We start from the raw sequence: 16,844 nt of genomic DNA on the forward strand, positions 1-16,844 counted from the left end.
ACAGGGTGATTGTGAGGATTTTGAAAAATAGATGTGTGCTGAAGCAATAGTAAGCATTTAAGGAATCTTAACTATTATGTTTACTTAATACATAATTAAAAAATTATTATGCAGACTTTTAAAAAATGCATACTATTTAAATGGCCTTTATGTGCTGTACAAGAGAGGAAGGCTTAATATACCTTCTATAATACATTTTTCTCAGCCTTAACTAATTTTCACATTTAATCACACACACACCAAAAAGTTATTCCTTTCACAAGCATGAAGATTTAACTGTGAAGAAAAGGATGATGAAAGAGAGTAGAGGAGAAAATAAAATGCTTTCTCTACAAACTGATGGCTTAAAAACTAAGAAAACCACCTTTTTAAGACTTTGGTCACCATATTTGTAGCTAATACTTAGGTAGAGTTTTTCACATGCCTGTGGTTAATGTTCCAAATTTTTTCACAATTAGTAAATAATTGATTCATCACAATAGTCCTATAAATTGCTATTGTTATTCCCCCATTACATGGGTGAGGAGATTGAAGCCCCTTGAGGTTAAGAAATTTACACAAGGCCCCACAGCTAGCTTCGGAGCTGGGATCCAGATGCAGGAGTGTGGCTCCGGGAGGTGCTTGTAAACACTCCCACTGCTCTCCCCTGCAGGTGCAAGCCAGCGGCCCACTGTTACTATAAATAACATGATGTGGTTCACTTAGTCCTGAAATTCACATTCTTTGTAGCTTTCTCTCTGGGGCAGCCATCAGGAGCAGCCAGGGACACTGAGTACATGCTTCTGGACTATGACCAAGAAGGTAGATGGAAGGAAAACAGTTTAAAAATGGGATCTTTAATGTGCATTCTTCAGTGGCCAGAAAAAAACCTGCCTAGTGAGGAACTGAAACCCTATCAGCCACGTGCAAGTTATGCTTCAGACACCCCCGCTGCCCTTGGGTCCACGCAGTCAGATCTACAGTGGATCAGGGACATGAATCTTGTGCAAATGCAGGGAGTAGGAATAACTGCCACTTTAAGATCTCAATGAGTATGAAAAGCATGTGAAGCTTTCATCAGCAGAGACCTGCTGTCACTTCCACTGTTTCCCTCAGGGCATGCCCACAGCTTCACTGGTCCTATTCAGAATGAAGAAGTCAGCTAGTACCTGCTGACCCCTGAATCGGTGATAGGTTCTCCCTTGAAAGGAAGAATATCCCCTTCATGGGTTACAACTAGTTCATAACCTAAGTAATTCTACAGATGTAGAAGGGATACTTTCATTGGTTCTGCTATCACAGACTTCCCTCCAAAAGAACATGCCAATAGTTACCCCATTTTCACCCATTAAAATATACTTAACAGGCTTCCTTCTTTAGTGCAGTTTTAGGTTTACAGAAAAATTCACAGAAATTGGAGTTCCCATATATTCCCTACGCCCTGCACACAGAGGCTCCTGCTGTCAGCGTATTACATTAGTGGATGCACTCATTCTTTTTGACATCTTGCATTCCTCCTCCCCTAAAATTTAACATGCCTGATATTCACGTCTCTTATGCATTTACGTGTGATTTATATCACATCTCACGTTTATGTGAGGTTTACAACACATGCATGTTTTCTGTTTAAGCTGGGTTGGGGGCAAGTTTTCTGTGTAAAAATACGATCATTAGTGAGTCTCATGCTGCTGGGTTTTTGGGTTGTCAGGTCCTGTTGACCATTGCTTCAGTTATTGGGATCATTGTCTACGGACTTTCACTGTTCACTGTATTTCCTACAAAACTTCCCAAGAACCTGAGTGGAACAGACCCAATCCAAAAGTACCTGACTGTGCAGGTGGGCCACGCCCATCACTGCTTCCCTCATCAGTTTTATCATCTTCATGACCCTGAACGCCATATATGAGAAAGTGGCAGTCATGATGACTGACTCTGGTAAGCTCCTCCTGCAGCTGAGATAATTTCTACACAAGTTTTAGAACCAGGTCAAAACAGAGACTATCTTTTAGGCACTTCAATTGCAGTACATTACAGTCTTTAGTTAACTTCAAGTGTAAACGTATTTCCTCTAGCCTATATGAGAAGTGAATTAGCTCCATTTTTGCATTAGTAAAAGGGACAAAGGACGCTTTAGAATGTCCAAGCTCTGTGTAAATATGTCAGTGTTTAATAATAATTTCAATTACATTAGATAATGTACCCTACTGTTGAAAGTAAATAGTCTCTGTATTGCAAATAAGTGGAAGAGTGTCGTGGTTCCAGTGGGAGATTTGCTTGTGCGTTACGGAGAGGACAGATAATCACAGTTTTATGTGTCTTCCCCCCATGCTGTTCCTGTTAGTGTAGCTCCATTCTCATCAGCTGCGGCTTCTATAATAAATGTTTCTTCTCTCTGGCTTGTATCCCACCCAGCAGCTTAGCGGCCTAAGTTAAGTGCTTCCCACACATTGCATGTGGCTGGGTGGTTCTCCCAGTGGTCTGCTCAGTGGTCATCTTCTGAAAATACTAAGACCAATTCAAATTCTGAACTAGGAGGATGACCCGTTTTCTGTTCCCCAAATGCTTCTAGCAAGTTGCCCCGTGTTTTGTTTGTCTTCTTCAATAGTCCTACCTTACTGCCGTTCAGGGAGACAAGAGAATATTATTTAGCAGGATGTTTAGAAGTAGCTTTCTTTCAAATTACACCTGACAGAGGACAGTTCTTGCCCATTGGATACTGTTGTGCTTATAAATTTTAAGGAACGGATGACTTTTTTTTTTTGCCTTGTGGGATATTGCGTTCTTAGTGGGAGAAACTCTTACAACACTGTGTACAGTTGGAATTAACATAGTGGATATGTTAAGAAATTCAAAACAGCTGATATGAAAACAGTGTGAATTGCGTAATATATATATACATACATACATACATACATATTTATTGTGTTAACTCATGTGTCCATGGCTTTGATTAGGGTCTCAAAGCCGTTCACAGTTTTACAGACTTACCTTTTCTTTATTCTAGCTGCAGAGCTCCCAAGGACCAGACTGACTATGAGAAAAACCCAGCCATGAAGGTGCTCTTGTTCCATTTTGTCAACTACTACTCCTCATGTTTCTACATCACATTCTTTAAGGGCAGATTTGTGACTTATCCATGAGATCTGATGTATTCCCTGTAAAAATACAGAAATGAAGAGGTGTGAATACAGCTTTGTGTTCTGACAGTCTAATCTGTTTCAGGTTTTCTCTTAGTTGCCCAATGAAGAGTGTCTTTACTCTCTGTTCCTTTGATTTTTTTAGGCATAAAATAATGACTTTATTTCATATTAGAGCTATCTAAAATTTAAATGAGATTTTCTTTCTAATATTCCAGTGTGACCCAAGTGGCTGTATCCTTGAACTGATGACACAGCTGACAATAATCATGGGAGGACAGTCCATCTGGAATAACATACAAGAGGTGTTGCTTCTGTGAGTACTCAGTCATGTGTTCTTGGGGTGAGAACGGCCCACCGACCCACGTCATTTTCCTGCTTGGCCATCTCTAGAACAGGGGAGACTCTCTGCTTATTAAAGCTCTCCAGATAGGATGATACAGCCAACAGTATAAACGTACCTGCTGTTTAATAATTATGTTTAAATGCCTTCCTTTTTATGTTTAACATAAATCCTCAAGTGCTATAGTCTCTGCTTATTAGCCCACCACTGGGGACTGACGGATCAGAGCCCATTGAGAGATGGCCCTTTTTGGGGCCATGAACTAAGTTTTCCCACAACTTCCTGCAAATTTCTCCTCCTTTTATATATGCATTTAAAAATCCATAACAGGAATTTGTTGAGTGCCTAGTATGTGCTAGTCACTGTATTAAATGTTGTACATATATGTATGTGTGCGTGTGTGTGTGTGTGTACAATTTAATCACCCAAACAATCCTTATTCTTATCTTCCTTTTGCAAATGAAGATCCTGTGGCTTAAAGAGGGTAACTGATTTGCCCAAGCTCTCATTGCCAGTAAGAGACCACTGTGGGACTCAGATGTAAAACCCTGTCTCTCTGAATCCATGTTCATCTAAGAACAGAGACTCTCTTGGGTTCCTAAGGCACAGGGTTACATAACGTTTTAAGAAACACTTGTCTAAAATAATAACTACAGAGATTTTGACTTATTGTTCTCTTCCTAAAAATGAGAAAAGCAGATGTTAGCCAAGGTCACACTGTCCTTTTGATTTTCACATAAGCACAATCCCACATCAAAGTGGACAGTCCAGTGTTATCTGCAATTTCTAAACATTTCAAGGAGCTTACTGTATTCGCTTTTTGTTGCTGTTGTAACTAGTATCCCCAAACGTCATGGTAGTAGGAAGAAAAAAGAAAAAGTCTCCACTAAACAACACAAATTTAAACTTGTAGTTTTCTTGAACGCAGAAGCCTGCTGAAGTCAAAGTGTTGGCACGGCTGTTTCTGAAGGTCTCAGGGGAACCTGTATCTTTGACTTTTCTGGCTTCCAGAGGCCACCTCCATCTCTTGGCCAGTGACCTCTTTTCTCAATCTCAAGGTCAGCATGTTTGTGTGCCTCTGACTCTGATCCTGTGGTCAGATCTCCTCTCCTCTCTCCCCTCTTTTGCCTCCTTCTTCCTCCTTTAACGACTCTGGTGATTACACTGGGCCCACATCTATAATCCAGCTGGTCTCTCTTAGGGTCGACTGGTTAGCAACCTTAACCACATCTGCAACCATAGGTACCCTTTGCCAGGGAATCTGACCTCTTCCTATGTTCTGGGGATAAGGACATAGACATATTTGGGGGGGGACATTTTTCTGCCTACCACACTAACCTTTTTAAGATAATTTCTGGCTTTGAGTTTCTGTTTTCATGAAACTGTTGAACTCTCTTCTGTCTTGCCTTCCACACCAGCATTCTGCTCCTGGCCAACCTAACTGCTGAGCTCGCCCCTCTCTGTGGTGTCCCCCAAAACCACTTACACAAGCAGGTCTTACTGTTGTTTGGAGAATGGGGGAGAAACTCAAACAACTTGAATTTTGAAATAAAAAACCTCCATGATTTTAAAATCTTCCATGCCACTATAAAAAAATTTATTTTTTAACTTCGTTTTTTAATTTTTAAACTATTTTAAACTTTGTAACTTTTTTAAACTTTACTTTTTTTCTTATCATCCTTCATTGTAGGCTCCAGAAACCTGCTATTCTGCCCACCGCATCCAAGTTCCCTTTCATTGTTTCTCCTCCCTTCCCTAACCTTCCTTCTCTCTCCCTTATTACCAAGTTTCTGTCCATTCTCTTTATAGGGCAGTTAAATTATTTTTTCTTTCTTTCTTTGTGTTTTTACAGAGTGAACACCTTTGGGTGTCAGTGTGTCCTTCCACATTTCTTCACAAGGGCTTCATCTTTCAGCTTCAGTATGGATTCCTGGGGTCTGTCTTGAAACCAAAGGCATTTCCCTTGTCCCCCAGCTCACTACGCCCCTCAAAAAAAGATTCTGATCTTCGCTGTGAAATGAATCTTTTTTTTCCCTACTGTGCAGTAGACAACACTTACCCTGAGCTCACAGTCAGATATTTCCAGAGGAGTAAAAGTAGGTCATGTGCAAATAGTACTACTTTTCTCTGTGAAAAGAAATAGATCAGATAGAGGAAATACTTAACTCAGATTACTCAAAAGCATTTCCTGAAGGAAATAAGTAAATTATTGAACACTAAATTTTGTTGAATCTGGTTATCCGTGAGCTATTTTTACCAATCAAGAAGGATATATTTCCTAAACTGGTACTGAGCAATTCATGTGAAATGAAACTTGCTCACATGAACTAGTTTAAATTAAAGGATGCATTATAGTATCTGTGGTCTGTTTATACCTTCGCTTAAGTAAGCACATTGTTCTAGGTTCCAGTGAGCTGAACTTTGCCTCCATGTATTTCTAATATGGGCTAAAATATTTAGGGAATTTATTTTGAATTATGATTCCCTTTTTTGAAAACCAGGAATTCTGAATTGTAGCCAAGTTCGAGGGTGGCTTGTGTTTTCCTCACTGCCTCTTCTCTTTGTTTAAGTGCAGTTTCATTCTTAATTTTTCATATAAAATCTTAGCATACCAAAGATCTATCAATTACTCTTGCTGCACCAAAGCTATACCCATCCTCAAAAATACATAGGAAGGGAAAAGAAAACTTATCAAAATTAGCGACTATTTTCATGCTATTCAAATATGTCTAAAGGAACATAATGAAATGAATTTCACTATATCTCACCTGCCTCCACCCCCCCAATCCCATGTGGGTTTCTTGAGTAGGAATCTGGGAGTAAATGAAGAAGGAGAGTGATGCCGTGATCCAGGCTCCCTCTGGGGTCTCCCCAGCACTTGGATTGGCACCTGGTATAACGTAGGTCTCAGTCCAAGCCAGCTGAGTGAGTGAGTGACTCACAGGCATCGAATGCGTAACATCAGTGAATTAACAGCATTCTTTGTAGGACTCAGAGAATAAGCTGAGTGCCCTGTGGCCTTCCCAGCCTCACATACTATTTTGATGTTGGGGTCATTTCTGGGAATGTTATTCTGTACTGGACAAAAGGCTAGTACAATTCCAGGGTTAAGCAACTTTCCTAGGGAAATTTTATGATAAAATATTAAGAAAAATAATTAAATGCCCAAAATGACATAGCATTGTCCTTTGGTGTTTAGATAATGTATGGCTGTAATTTTCTTACTTTATATGTTTTCTACATTTTCCACTGTGTGTATGCACTACTATATAATAAGAAAAAGCAAATGTTTAAAAGAGAAAATCTCTCTTCTCCAGATATGATTTGGTTAGAGGATGAGTCAGAGAAATATAATAAGAGAATCTTAAATACATGTGTCCATAATTCACTCTTTAAATTCAGGAACAGGAAACTCAGGAATGAAATAGATTAAGAGAATCAAAGATACTTGTATTCAAGATTAGCAAGTAGGAGTGTCCTCAACAGAAATGGTGATAATCTATAATTCAGGGATTAAATGTGATAATGAAGGTAAAAAGACAACATGAAGTAGAAAATGCCACGTGGCAAGCACAGTGTAAAGGGCAATTTACTATGATTATGCCAATATGTGTGGTCAATTCCCAAGGAAATGATTGTGTAACCCCTGCTAGAGGAAGAAAGCTTCCAGCCTTGGCTGGAGAGGGGGGAGGATCCAGTGTCTGTATTTTTTTAAATGTCTACAGGTGCTTCTCATGTGCAAATTGATATCCCTGCATGAGAACCTTAAACCAACAGAAAACCCAAAAGACCGTGGACAATGATAGGTAGACGAGAGCCCAAGCTTTTCTGCCACAGATGAGTGGTTCCACTCAGGAAGACTGAGCAAGAAGCTCAGAGTCTTAGCTAAGGACAAGCAAGTCGGGACTTCTAATACGACCTAATGCCATCGACAGGGGAGGGCATTTCAGCACAAGAAGGGAGCGCCAGGTGATTTAACATGGAAGTTTCACCCTGGATCCATACCGTGATTGATTTAGGTCCCGGAGGGTTAAAGCCCTGCTTCCCTGTGACATGGACCGGATTCCACAAGAGGCTGAGACAGGAAGTATGAGGCAGAGAAAAATTCCCCCAGGAGAATCCCGAGTCTGGGTGATAGGGAGGGTGATGGACGAGCGTGGTCCCAGCGCCACCCCCACCGCAGGGCTCCGAGTGGCTGTGGAGCTGCGCGCCCCCGGCCGGACCTCAGACCTGCCTGCAGTGCTCTGGGTTGCGGCCTGGGGAGCGGCTTCAGCAGCAGGCTGGCCCCATCATTCTGGTAGGTGCTGCAGTGACCCCCAACCCTGTGGCCACGGTGATCCCAAGCCAAGGGTCTAAGTGACTTTAACCCTATTTACAGGTGACCACAGCCGGTTAGCCAGTGCTGCTCAAAAGGAAGATCCCCCATGGGGTTTTGATGTGTCAGGGGGGTTGCTAATACCTGGCCTGCTTTGAATCATTTCATCCTGACAGCAGCCTGGGCAGTTGAAGTTTCATCTCTCAATTTTATTTCAACTTTTTTTGTTGAAAGTATAGTTGGTTTACAATATTGTGTTAATTCTTGCTGTACAGCATAGTGATTCATATATATATATATATATATATATATATATATTCCTTGTCATATACTTTTCCACTATAGGCTATTAAAAGTTATTGAGTGTAGTTCCCTGTGCTATACAGAAGGATCTTGTTGTTTGAAACAAAAATTACTAAACAAAGTAACAAAGTAAGCAGACTAAACCTAGACATGTATATGACACAGTTGAGTTTATCTCAGGATTTAAATGTGGTTTTGATCTCCAGGATCTCTTTATCAAATTACCATATGCAAAGTGCCTGTGGAACACTTCTCAGAAATATGTTTTAAAATCATAAGATTTAGAGAATAAAGAAGGAAGATAATTATACTGGAAAGCAGATATCAAAATATAGAAATGGGCATTTGTGATACAGTAATATCTGAATTATTGGAAGAATGTGTTGAATAAGAGGATCCAGTGGTGGGTCTACTAACCGCAACATTCTGCCATAGCAGTGAGTGTAAATCATCTTCTGAGATCTGCAACAGTTGCATTTTGAATGTAAATAAAGTTAAATAAAAAATAAGCCATGAAGTGTGGATTCAGATTCAGGAGTATCTCGAGTCCATATCCCCAGCACTTCCCAGTGCTCCCTGCTCTTCCCCTAATGTCATTGAAAGAAGTGGGGAAAGTTTGTGAAGCGAAGGGCATGTTCCATTGCAAAGAAATCTCGTAGCAAACCTGGGAGCATGGCCAGTGAAAGCTTAATGCTGAGATTAGAGGCCGTGGGAAACCAAGAAGAGGCAGCTCTTTACAAGTCACATCATATGCTCTGTGTGTGTCTACGTGTGTATGCATACAGACGTGTGGGCATGTATGATGTATACACCTGCCTTTCATGTGAAGCCGCCTCACTGTCCAAATTTGAAATCCATCCAAACGTGCAGTGCAGTCAGTCGAAGCTCAGCCAGACGCTAAGTTGTCTGTTGTTGCTCTGTCTCTTCTGCTGAACTCCACGAGTAAACCACGCGCCAGCTGTTGCTTTCAGGGACAACAGCTCTGTAGGCTACAGGTCCATGCCTTGTTTCACTGCCAACTCTGATTTCCTTTCAGGAAAAATTGCCATTTGAAAAAGGGGAAAGCATTCAGTTGGCCCACAAGCCTCTGAGTGAGGAAAAAACATAACGTTAGAGTCAGCTCTGTGGGACAGCATCCAGAAGGGGGCAGAGCACTGGGCTGCGAGTCGAGGCTGTGTTTCTTTCAAGCTCTGCACTGAATTTGAGGTGGCATGCCACTTCTCTGGCCCTTGATTTGTTCAGCTTAAATTAGGGTCTTGGACCTGTTCTATCCAATGTTAGAGTATCACTTTTTTGCTCGGTGACCCTCCATGGCTCCGCAATTCCTTCAGAGGGAAAAATGCCCACATCCTCATGGCAGCCTCTAAGGCTCCACCCCCAAAACCACCACTTATTTCCTATTCACTGTGGCCCACACCAGTCTCCATGCTGTCTTTCCAGCGTGAGAGACCTCCAGGCCTGTAATCACTTTTCCCTCTGCCCCTCCTCTGCCCACCCCTTTGTTTCCTTCTTTGCCTTATTCAAAGGTCACTGCCCCATCCCCACTCCTCCCTAGCACACATTCCTCACCCTCCTTTATTTTCCTCCGCAGCACTTATCACGGGCTCACAGACCCTGTATTTCTGTCTTTTACTTATTTTCTGTGAGATTTTCAGACTGGAAAGGCCATGGTGGATAATAGCAGAGAAATGGGGGTAAAAAAGACAAATGAGGGAAGGCATCTTCTAAAACCTAAAATGCCCACCTGAAAAGGAGGTAGGAGATAAAGTAGCAGTAGTCGTTACAATTTTGGTAAACCCAAGGTACGTGGTCAGGACTAGTTTTCACAATTTTTGAGGGTAGGGAGGCAGCAATAAAAAGAAATTTATCCTGAAAACAAGAAATTAAATTCTTGGGAAGATGATGTGTTCAGCTTGAAATGTCAGTAATACTTTTATGACCTTGGTCTGATAATATCCTGCCTTATAATTTGATCTGTTTGACAGCTGGGTCATTAATCTAATGGTGCCACAGTTCCAGAAGCAGAACAGACCACCCCACGATGGGAATGGGACAACCGTCTGTATCCCATGGGCAAACTGGGGTTATTTTATGAATACCCTGAAATGAGTAAGTCATCAGTGGAGATTTCTGTGCTGTCGGTTATACTAGAATATGCTTTGGGTCTCAGAAGCATCGGTTACCGAGCCAAACAATGACCTAGCATACCGACACGGAGCCCGCTTTTCTCCATTAGATGCAATTATGCAGTCAGGCTTTCAAATAGGGTGCCTGTGTGTATCTTTGTCAATATTTATGTTGTACAAAGCTGAATGTTTACTGCCAAGGAATGAAATGGAATACTCATTCAGATACGTCTGCACCATTGATTCTCAGATCCTTCTGGTCATGTCGTTTGAAGATGAACTCAGAACCGTTACTAGATGTGACTCAGCTCGGGCTGTAGCCCGTGTGGCACAGCTGCTGGCTGATATCCTTCTAAACAGAGTCATGTGAGCCAGCCGGCCTGTGCAGAAAGCCCGCAAGGGCATCCTGCCTCATTGCAGCAAGGTTCACAGGGTCACCCCTTCCACATCTCACACCTGCCTTTGATATGGTTTCTGCCTGATTCCTTGAGTGACCTCATGGCACATCACTGGCTTGAATTCAAGATGAATTTGTTGATCTGGAGTATCGGTAGAGCACACATCCCCTCCTTCTCCAATGTCTTTGTCCATTTCTGTACATTTGTTTGGGCTTGGTTTCTCTTTGGTTGAACTTGGTTTTGAGCTCTCATTTGCCTTTAAATTGTTGCATCTCAAAATAGATTTCCATAGGAAACGTTATCTTTTCTATTATGCATGGCGCACTTTTATCTACTAGAAGGCTGATGAAGTGCACGTTTTGTATCTGAGCCCTTTCAGCTCACCACTGCCTTGAAGTAGTTTTTTTTTTTTTAAGCTTAGGAGACAAGAAAGGATTTGGGTCAATAGGCTTTGCATTTATGCATGCGGGTTCATGTCTGCAAAGGCACCCCTTTGTGCTTCCTGTTTATAAGTCTACAGATAGAGGGAGTTTACTTTTTCCTAAATTACATTCTCCCTACATAACAGGATGGAGTAACAGCTATTCTAGAGAGATTGTTCAGATTTATTTGTTTTCCTATTATCTAAATAATCCCTGACGAATTAGAAAATTGAATCCATTTCTGAGAGTAGGCAGTCTGTTTTTCTGTATTCAACGCTGGAGTGAAACTTATATTGTGTTCTTTTCATTCATGGGAGGTAGAATTTCCAAGTGCTTTTTGAATTATTTTTGTTCCTCTAAAATAAATTGCCTTTGGTGGTGATCTCCTGACCTCAGTTTCCTCCTCCCAGTTTTTCCCATGATCATTAATGTCACCCCACCTGCCTTTTTAGTTATGCCTCTTAGCTGCTGAAGGGGAACAGCTACTGACAGATGACCCTGGAGTCCTCCACCTGTGCTTCGTTAGGCCTCGCACCCAGCCACCAACCCTAGTCTCCTTCGCCTGAAGTATCTTTCTCTGCTTTTCTGCCTGGAAGGACTCTTGCCAAGCCTTGGCAGGGACCCCTCCACTTTTTAGAGATTATCTGCTCTCCTGTCTAGGCATGAATTGCACTTGATTCTTGTCTTGATGGTGCATGATCGTGTCCGTGTCCATTGTGCTTCGTGGCTGGACTGATCCTGTCGGAGGCTGTAGTCAGGCTTTTCATCCTCCCGTCATTGTCTGGAGCACCACAGCCTGGACCCTGGGCCTCATATGTGTTTAAGTGACTTGAGCTTGGAGTTTCAACACACTCACATAAAACTGTTAGATGAGTTGGCGGTAATATTGCCCCCAAGGCCCCCACAAGGTTCTATATGGCATATGGCTTTTTCTGAGTGAAATTTCTCTTTTATTTGTTTTAGTGAATTCCCCACTGTCCTTTGAGATTATTAGAGTAACCCTGAGTTGTTAACCACAATAGCTCTCCCCACACCAGCGAAAGATCCTGCTGTCTGAGAACTCAGACATGGGACATAAGAGAAATTATCTATCAGTCTTAAAATCTGGAAGCCATAAGATACCGTTTTGCACTTAGAGCACCCACAGCACAAACACCAGTCTCTCAAAAATTTGACGCTGCCTTCCCAGAGGGCGGGCGCCATAAGTGAAATGCTGTGAGGGATGAAGTGAGAGCTCTTTGTCTCTGGTACTGCCTTTTCCACCCTTGCTGTGTTAACTTGATCTTCCCTTCATATATTATGTTCTCCATTTAATTTATTGCAGTTAATATCAGTTGTTCTTCAACATCTCCTTGCACCCGAACCGTCCATTCCCTCTCTCTCCAGTGCTATCCCACCCACGCCTCTCCTGCGCTCTCCAGGACCAGGCCTGTCTCCCCCACGCCCTCACCTCTGTTCTGTCTGCCCACCACCTGCACTGACATTTCCTTAACTCTGCAGAATGAACTTCCCAAAATGGCAGCTGAGTAACTGGGGGGGATTGTAGACCTCTCATCTCTTTACCGATTCATTCGTTTATCTATCCAAAAAACACTGAGCACCTGCTATGCCAAACACTGTATCAGCTGCTGGGGAGACCAAGACAGATAAGACTTGGTGTCTGCACTCCCCAGGCCAGGCGAGATTTGGCGAGTAGTTGATGGATTGCTAACCAGGTGAACACAAATTGGACTTCCTAGAGCTAGAAATATTTGAACTGAATTTTGAAAGGTGAAAGGAAGTTAGCTCTCTAATGTGTGGTAGAGGGAGTGGACACTTCATGCAGAGAGGTAGAGACATAAGTGTACACGGCATGAACTGGCTTGGCTAGACTGAAGAACAACAAGTAGGGCTAGAACAAAGGATCCATAGGTGGGAATATCAGGTGCACATGGCCTCTGTCACGATGGGCCTTGTGTGCTTAGACTTGAATGTATCCTTAATGAAACAGGTATATATTGGAATATTTGTAAGTAAGAGAATTGCATAATATTTATGTTGAAGAATATCTGGTTATTCTAGCAGCAGAATGGAAGATACTATTTTTGGGAGAGGCCCATACTTTGGGGGGAAATGATGTTTTGGGAACAACCCAGGTAACCCAGACAACAAGTGTCACACGCCTGCAGAGAGGCCCTGGGCAGAGGGAGAGGGACATGGGAGGCAGAAGTGATGACTGCTGCAGTAGGGACTGCAGGGCTGGGGCGGCGGGCCGCAGAGCTGCTGAGGTGACTTTCCAGTGACCCATCTTGAAAGAGGATCTGCAGGGGCAGTGTAAGGGGAAGAGCTGATTTCAAGATGGTTCTGTGTGTGGCAGTTTGAGTGCAAAGTGTCTATGGGACATCTGAGGGGTGATGTCTGTTGTTAAGCTGGATTCACCAGTCAGGAGCTCAGAGGAGCTGTGGGTGAGGCCGTGGGGGCGATTCAGTCCTGCCAGGCGGAGGACTGAAGACGAGGCCCTGGGGAAAAGGGCCATGAACATGGCAAATGGGAGACGAGAAATCCACCAAGAGAGAGAAGAATAGCAGAGCAGTTGGGAGAAAGCTAGTTGAGGCAACACAGAGAAGGCTGTAACCTGGCTTAAGAGGGATTTGAACACTGACTAAAGGGAGCATAGTGAGAAACGGGGGGTTTGTGGGGCAAAAAAGCAAGGGCTAATTCCCACCTTTAATTGCCGAGACTGGGGAAAGGGAGGAGGAGGACTAAGGTAGCCTTTAAAAAACAGATCTGTGTGTATCTGTGTGTGTGCATATGTGCACACACACTTTTCTGCCTGGGCTTTTTAAATTTATTTAAGTAAAACAAAAATTAAGGGGGGAAAACACTCCACTGAGAGGAAAATATTTGTCCATGGCAAAAGCTACCTGGTAATCAAATAAACAGGAGCTGAGAATGCCCACTGGTTTGAAACACGCAGCCACCGGCAGTGCAACTCCTGTCTCAGTGCCGCGGTGAGGGCCGTGGGGGATGCAGGGCTCCGAGCCCTGGAGGAGTCATCAGCGCAGGCACTTCTCCAAGAGACTGGACTTTAAAGGGAAGAAGAAAGAGTAGAAAGTATCAGAGAGCAACACAGGGCCGTGAGAGAGGGTTGGGCGAGGGTTAGTTTTGTTTTACAGTGGGCGTTTCTGGCCTTGATGAGTTCCTAGGCCTTTGCTGTTATTGGTCTTTGTTCCAAAAGCTTTTTAGAAAGTTCTTCTCGTTTGAATATCTGAACAGATTAAATCATGTTGGGTTATTTCTGGTATTTTATTTTTTAATTAATAAATTATCTGGAATTTATTTTAATAACAAAAGTGAGGACACTGTGCCAGGTCTTCCAATGATTTAGCTAATTACTCCAGTACTTGAATCCACTGATTTGAAGTGTCAGTTTTATAATATTACTAAAATCTCAAATATATCCACGTCTATTCTTGAAATGCATTGTATTACATTCATACTCTCAGTGCACTATTTCTATACTTTTTCCACGACCATAGATTAATGCCTCCTAGAGTTGGTCCTATTTAATCTTTTTCCAGAATATCCCTAACACTGCAAGTTCAAACTTCCCTCCTCATTATTTTATTTGTATATTTGTGTATATTTCTGGAAGAACAATACGATCACCCTTCAGATATTTTTCTTAAATCCATTTTGGATTATTAACTAAATTTGCATTCAGATTCTAAATTTACTTTGGAGAAATAATGTTCTATGTCCCCCAAGCTTGAGTCTGCCCAATGAAGAGTATGGTGCATTCTACTGCTCATTCAATCATCATATTTTTTTCTTTTTTTTAAGTCATTTATCAGAATCATCTTAACATTTTTAATTAATTTATTTCTGAATAGTCTGTGCCTTTGTTGTCATTATAATGATATCTTTTCTGGGTTTTTAACTGGGTTGATTGCTAATAAACTCCTAATTTCTGGCAATGAGAAGGAGATCTGACAGTGTGGGGCACTCTTTCCAATATGGTGACTGTGAGCAGTGTGTTACCTTAGGATGTCCACTTGCCAATTTGCCAGTGGCTGCACCCACTCCACACATTTCTGCTACTTACCTGCCCCCTGTAGGCAGATGAGTTCATGTAGGGTTAGGTGGGTTATGGACACAGATACTGATATCACTGCTGCCACACTGCTGACTCTGTGGCATCACTAACTCTGGTTCTTGCTCTCTGACCTCCCTGAATATGACAGCTCCTTTTGGGCTGTGGACCTACTGCATCTTTCCAGCACTGTCGGCTTTTATGCAACACACCCCTGCCTCTCAGGTCACAAGCAAATGTCAGCTCCTCCTACACATCCACCCCATCCACGGTCTTGCCGTTCCTGGCCAGAGTGGTCCCTACCCCTTGACTGATCAGTAACAGTAAATGGACTTTAAATTTGCCTCTCATCTTCTGGCTTAGTTACATACCTGTGCTAGTTTACTTTAAAGGTCTGCCAGTTAGGAGGGGAGGGTCTAAAAGTCTTTTAGATTTCTGGCCTTATCATTTCTAACTGCTCCCCCACCCCATGGAATAGCTTACCACAGATCTCTGCTGCCCCATCTGTAGCAATGCCCTGTAAATTACAGACAGAGAGAAAAGAACTTCTAAGCCACCACCACAACTTTGACTTCCTGTGACCACACAGACCATAGAAATATCAAGATAAAAATTCCTGAATAAGAATATTTTTCTTAGGAAGACACTTTAATTGCATACCTTTCTGTGACTTGTAATAACTTCATAGACTTTCTGAATGTGCTGTACTCACCTTCCCAGACTCAAGGGAGCTTGCTCACTTGCCTATTTTCAGTGCATTTCCTCCAGCATTCTCTATGCAGAGCTTTCCCAAAGGTACATTTCTTATTTCTATTTAAATTGTTAGATAAATCCACAATATTCTTTTTTTAATCCTCAATTACAAATCATCTTCCAAGATTGCATTATTTCAACACTGAGAGTGAATAATATGCTTCAAGATTCCCAAGTTTATTATGAGCAAATAACTATGGTTGGTTGAAGATTTTTAAGTATGTTATTCCTACTAAGGGTATATACGTGAAAGAAACAGTTTGAAATAAGTCTTCTTCCCAGAGATATTATATTTGCCTTTTGTTTGGATTCTTTCACTGTTAAACATTATTATTACCGTGAATATGTTTTCTCTTTGGGATTTAGTTCACCATTTGCCCCTCTCTCTTTACAGGAGTAAAGGAATTGATGTTGTCCTTCCATCCGTCTACCACTCCATGTTATGTGTCCATTCCTTAAACAGGTATTCAGTTTGGGTTCACCAGATTATTTGTGGCCTCTTTCCAGTGGCCCCTCTGTTGGCTCTGGAGAACAATATATTGGAAATCAGACTCGGTACGTGGAAACTTGACTACAAATTATAGATGCATGGTGCCAGAAAAAGCCCAGAACATCACAGCGTGGCAGTCAACCATGAAAGTAACAGCAATTCTGGCTGTGGTGGACCAGCGTGAGTAAAAAGGCTTCATTGGGTGAAGACTTAGAAGAGTCCAAAAATGCATTGGCGTTGCTTCCTAAGGAATCCAGTGATGGGTATTGTTTAATATGAGAGGGAGATGCTAACACTATCATCGTTATAAACAACATAGTTGTTGTAATTGTTATTATTTTTTATATAATTTCTTTATAATAAATATTTGTGACTTACAAGACACTTAAGAGGCAGTTGTTAAGAAGTGTGGCCATTATACTGTTACAGAAGAGTTAATTCAGTAGAAGTATGGTAATAGTATTAATGAGTACTCTTTTGATCCTCACATGAATATAAAGGTTACC

The 16,844-nt window shown here is 41.9% G+C and overlaps 1 long non-coding RNA gene across 1 annotated transcript in view; it reads left to right on the plus strand.

The window, feature by feature from the left end:
• The window catches only part of LOC140693786 (uncharacterized), a 252,854-nt gene extending 236,351 nt beyond the window's left edge, over positions 1 to 16,503 (plus strand). The window contains exon 4 of the long non-coding RNA XR_012069490.1: positions 16,243 to 16,503. This is a non-coding gene — a long non-coding RNA (uncharacterized lncRNA). The remainder of the gene's footprint in view (positions 1 to 16,242) is intronic.
• The last annotated feature ends 341 nt before the right edge of the window (positions 16,504 to 16,844 follow it).

This window comes from Vicugna pacos, unplaced genomic scaffold, assembly GCF_048564905.1.
Source record: "Vicugna pacos unplaced genomic scaffold, VicPac4 scaffold_20, whole genome shotgun sequence".
Lineage (NCBI taxonomy): Eukaryota > Metazoa > Chordata > Mammalia > Artiodactyla > Camelidae > Vicugna > Vicugna pacos.